We start from the raw sequence: 6,000 nt of genomic DNA on the forward strand, positions 1-6,000 counted from the left end.
TTGGTGATGAATCCTGGAGTGCCCTGTTGGCACTGCTTACCTGGCAGTGTCCTAGACTGCGGTGCCAAAGGCAGCAAAAAAGGAGGTTAGCAGTGTTACAGCAAGAATACCTGTTACAATGATAGCACTATAGTCCTAATCAAGCTAATCTGTCGATGTTTAAAGTGGATCTGCCTCTTTTCCAAATCTATACAATTAACAGTGCATAAACCTGAACATATATGCACAAACTGCATGTATAGGAATACGGCCTTGTGTCGTGGGAGCAGCCGTCTTAACTTCTTGTCCGGGATTTGGGCAGTTAGCGTTGAAAATAGTTATTCCTCCACTTTGGTTAAAGTTGACTGATTCTGTCAGCCTTTGTAAGGAGAAGGAAGTGAACATCGAGTTTGCATTTTGCTGCCAACCTCCACCTTCGTCCAAAACAATTACACTGATACAAAAACAAAAGGTGTGAGTTTAAATAATGAATGAAATATAATTGTGTGTGGCTGTTGCCCTTTAAGGTGTTCCTTGTGTTTATTCATTTTACTGTAATTTAGCAGCTGAAATTCAGTAAGCTGAAACATTTCTTTCTTGGCTATTCAGGTATAAATAATGCAGATGAGCTGCAGGTTGGCCATGTAATAAGTTTGTTACTTATAATTTGTCATTGCAAATACATTCCTGCCTACCAAATGAACTATTTTCTGCTATAGACCATGACAAGTCAGAGGGTCGTCCTTATTATTAATAGTGAGCCATTCAATTGTTTTTGCAAAGGGCAGTATGATATACTGTATCTGTATGTTTATCTGATAGATAAGCTGTAAAAAGATTTCAGTTAACCCATTCAGTCCCTTTAGGACGTACCGGTATGCAGAGACAGGAACATCTCCTTGCTGCTACATGGGATATCGTGCTGAATTGTGATCAGCAATGCAGGGCTATAGATCAGGAGGAGGAGGAGAGTAGGAAAAGTTTCTCCCACTTCAAAAAAGGAAAAAATAAAATATAAATAAATAATTTATTGGAAGCCCAGTGATGACATCACTGCCTAATTTTGTGTAGGTCTCCCTATTGCCACCAAAACAGCCCTGCCCCGTCGAGGCATAGATTCCCCTAAAGCTCTGAAGGTGTGCTGTGGTATCTGACACCAAGACGTTAGCAGCAGATCCCTTAAGTCCTGTAAGTTGCGAGGGGGCCTCCATGGATGCATCCTGGTGCCATGTGTTCTCCAGGTAAGCGACACACGCACCCAGCCATCCACGTGATGTAAAAGAAAGCGTGATTCATCAGACCAGGCCACCTTCTTCCATTGCTCCGTGGTCCAGTTCTAGTGCTCATGTACACATTATAGGCACTTTCAGCAGTGAACGGGTCAGCATGGGCACCCTGACTGGTCTGAGCCTACGCAGCCCCATACACAACAAACTGCGTGTTCTGACACCTTTCTATCAGAACCAGCATTAACTTTTTCAGCAATGTGAGCTACACGATTTGACCGCATGGGCCAGCCTCCCCCCCCTTGCGTGCATCACTGAGCTGTGACATTACATAAGAAACTTTAAGCAAAATTGCAAAAAATGTGTATACTATTGGTATAGCTTTTTATCTATTATCACTAATTATGGTTTATCTGATTTTAAAAGAAGGTCCCACTTCTGAACAAAATGGTTTCTGTTGCTTCACTAAATATGGAAACGGGGAATCGTGGCTTAACAAACATGGTAAAAATCTGGTCCTGAGGTTATGAACATCCCTGGGCCTAAAGGGGTTAAATGTATTAACACAAAAGAACAATCACATTATGTCCAGGTAAACACAGGCAATAACCATAATATTTACATAATGAACTGCATTGTAAAGCAGTAAAAATAAGGAAGTCATTGAATAGTCTCCTGCATGCCAGGTTAGGAGCCTCAGAAGGATGGGCAGTCATGAGAATTACAAAAGAAAAGAAACACAATGAAAAACAAGACAAAAAAAACCCTAAAACTTTATACTAGTAATAAAAAATAGTGGGTTCTCCATTTAAGTGTATACCCTTTGGTGAATAAGAATACCTGCGACTAATACCTGCCGGCTCTGCTAGACTGGGTAGTACTGAGTGGACAGCTCCGATGCTGGAGGACCACGTGTGCGTTCAGCAGTAGCATTTCCAGCGAGTTCTCTATGGCTTGCACTGGCCATTTTCCAGTATGGACACTCCCTTCTCTTTGTAATTGTTCCCATCCCCCTGCCGGAGGATCCTATTTCAAAGCATTCTCATTTCCTTGTATGAATAATATATGTGAAGGAAAAACAAAAGTAGCAGTTGGCACTGCTTATCACCAACCTGCGTGTTTTTCAGTAATTCTGGGAAAACAAATAAGTAATCAACTATAACAAAAATGTTATTTATTTTATCATATATTTGGTCAAAGAATGTAATCTGTATCTTTATTTTAACAGCTAAATAAAAATAAGTGATATCACTTACATGAATGACCAAAGATATAATAAAATACTTAATTGTTAGGCCTGAATTAGTCATCTGGCACACAAGCAGTAAACTAACCGATATTGCCACTCCTGGGTCAGATTGGGTCCACCGGTGTGCGGCTGTAGCTTGTATTTGCATGCAAGTCATTTGGCAGCTGGTGGCCTTAAAGTGAAAGGGACAGTTAATCATCTGTAGTCCAACCTTTGTAAGGCCTGGCCAGTAATACCATAAGAACACTTGATTAAGAATACTCAACAGCCTCTGTGTTGTGATTTCTGCTGATTTACTCCCTTAGAATACATAGTCCTTAGAAAAATGCCACCACTCATCTATTTTAATGTTGAACTTTCCTTTGTAGAACAAGGATAGATGGGGAGGGAGAAACATCATCCGCGATAACCGTAAAAGGCTGATCGGCGTCTGTGTAACATGGGTGTTGCTGATGTGCAGACTTTGTGGTTCTTGAACCAGATATAAAGACCCTCGTTTGACTGATTTAAGATGTTGTTGAGGTATGGTGGCGTTGGCCAGAGTAGATGAAGAATGGAAAGATTCTGGAGGTAGAATGGGCATTCCTTGACAGGCATTGTTTTGGATTTCAAGAAATGTAACGTGCTTGGAGAAAGGAACTACGTCCTAGCACAATGAGCATTCCTTTGCCTGCTAAGGAGTTTCCTTGGCAAATCAGGGCACTACATTCCTTGGTCCAGTGAGGTTTCTTTGCAAAGCCAATAAGAAACTACAGGGAGTTAAATAAAAGATTATGTGATGACAAGCAAAACTGACTATAGAACCCCCCCATAAAATTGATCGGGCATCGTAACATTTTGAGATTCTGATTATATTGGCTCAACTGTCTCAAGAATGGACCAAAGGGCTCCTCCATTTTAAGTAATCGCCATATATGTAGACCCACCACTTCAGAGCTTTTAATGTCATGAATAATGCTTTGGCAATATTTTTGTGAAAACCACCTAAAATCTTTGCTTTTTTTACCATAAAAGGATACCGCTTTGATGACTGAAGGAGAGAAGGCTTACTTAATCATAGACGTTGAATGCTGTTCTAGCTTTGAATTTGTGTGCTAGAGTTTAAGATGAATTAGTCTATCTATAATCAGATCATTATCATCTTACTCTACTCTGCAATGGCACGGAACTGTTTGTGGCTCAGATGGAAGTAATGGAAATACAAATGCAGACTAATTATTGGTAAAACTCTTACCTTATATCAGATTGTAATGGTCTGTCTGCAAAGCACTTAAACAATAAACCATAGTTCCAAACATTTAGCTTGTGTGATATTTAATGCACAGAACATTTTGCTAAAAAGTAGTAGATATTATCATTTATTGTTTTATATAGCACCATCATAATCTGCAGCGCTGTATGAATGTAGATGTTCTCATTAACAGGGTACTAGTCTCAGTTTACATGTTTTTGGGCATATTTTATGAAAAAGAAAGTGTCATCTTTGATGCGTTACATCAGTTGTATATACGGAGTTGGCATCACCTCTTGAGAGCCCTTTTGGCTGCTGTTCATACATATGATGACTGTCGAGGTTGCCATTACCAAAATGTTGTGCCAAAACAATTATGCAGTATTTGTAGCTGCATTTTCTTTCATATGCCAAAAAAACTTTGTGTAATGTCTGGGCCAGATTCAGAGGCCAGCAGCCCCAAGAGGGATAATTGCCCCTCAGGCTGGTCTTGAATTGGAATAGCCCGCTCAGTTGGGTGACCCCCCCCCCCCGCACTTGGTGCCTGGGAAGACCCAGTACCACACTGACGAGGTATCCGCTTCCAGAAGCAGGAGGCACAAGAGAACTGCAGCCCAAGGGTGCCCCTCGCCTTACAGCACCTGGTGCAGCTGCTCCTTTCCAGCCCCGATAAGCAGCTTTGTGTTAGCGTGTGTGTGTTCGTACAGAGCGGGTATAAGAGAGTGTGTGTGAGTGTTCGTACAGAGAGGGTATGAGTGTGTGTTTGTACAGAGAGGGTATGAGTGTGTGTGTGTGTGTGTGTGAGTGTTCGTACAGAGAGGCTTTGAGTGTGTGTGTTCATACAGAGAGGGTATAAGAGTGTGTGTGTGTGTTCGTACAGAGAGGGCATAAGTGTGTGTGCGGCACTTGGCTTTACTTGCCCCGGGCCTAAAGATGCCAGCCTTCCCACTGCCATATTTCAAGACCAAGCACACCGAATAACTTGCCAACACAAGTCAGCACTACGGTTCTGTTTAAATGTATAAAATAGGAGATCCCGGAACTCATTATACTGTAAAGAAAAAAGCCTTAATGATGCAGTAAATATTAGACTTGTGCAACCAATTGGTTGATGCAAAAGGAGGCCCCTGCAGGCAACCAACAGACTCTCTCACGGCTCTTTAACTCCTGACGGCGCAACTTGGCCTGGGGAGACCATGGTCTCCCCCTTCCAAAAGTTAAAGGTCCATACAAGCTATTGATCGTTCTGACGGACCTTTAACTCTTGATGGCAGAGGAGGCCTCGGCAGGCAACCAATAGGCTAATAGAATCTGCTGCGTAGTGCGTGCCGCATTAACCCCACAGAACGAACACGAAGAATGTGCATGAATATTCGCCCGCACCAAACACAGGAACGGGCGAATATTCGTGGGATACGAAGATTTTTTTTTTTACCCACGCAAAGACTAACACGAAGAGTTGGCTGGCGCCCAAGTCTAGTACATATAGTTGGCACCGGCCATTCCAAAATCCCTCAAGCAGGGCTGCTCAGTGCCACACTCATGTTGGCTTGACGTGGAGTGGGCAACATGACGCCATGTTACGTGACTCCGCAATGTTTATTATGGGAGAAGTGCAGCTATTGGAAAAAGGCATATAAAGTGAGTGTGTGTGTGTTGTGCAATGTGCTGGTTAAGAGCCGTAGGATGGCAGTATTCGTGCAGTTGCTGTAACCAGTATAGCTATATATTTTTTTTTTTTTGGGGTGGGAAAACTCTCAGCATTGCTTAAAAATCGTGCTGACTCATTAGGTTTTCATATTATAGGAAATAAATCCTGCGATCATTCACAACGCAGGGACCCGTCTATTAACAGCTGCCGTGTCATCTTAGTATCTGGGACGGGTTTGTCCATGTGGTGACGCAGTGGCCCCATCCCCTGCCTATACTACCGTATCCGCCGGGGTACCAACAGGTGACCGCTGCCCCGAGCAACGACTCGAAGCCGGGTCCCGGGAGGGTATAGCGGAGCGCGCAAGCTCCGGCACCCACAGCGTTAAGCTTGCTAGGGGGGCACGTGCAGGCGTCACACCCCCTCCACGAGACCAGAGACACGCCTTTTTACGATTATCTACCAATCGCACCCTCAACTCCCGCCTCAGTGTTTGATAAATTAATTAGTTTCCCCGCCCCTCCCTCTTGGACACACCCATGTGATTGAGTGGAACTTGTCCTGGAGATAAGTTGCGGAGAGTGCGCTCCGGGTGTTGCTGGGATGTTGTGAGCTTATACTGGCCGCATATAACACGCAGCGCATGTTCATTTGTGTCCGTCGG

The sequence above is a fragment of the Spea bombifrons genome, chromosome 1 (assembly GCF_027358695.1).
Source record: "Spea bombifrons isolate aSpeBom1 chromosome 1, aSpeBom1.2.pri, whole genome shotgun sequence".
NCBI lineage: Eukaryota > Metazoa > Chordata > Amphibia > Anura > Pelobatidae > Spea > Spea bombifrons.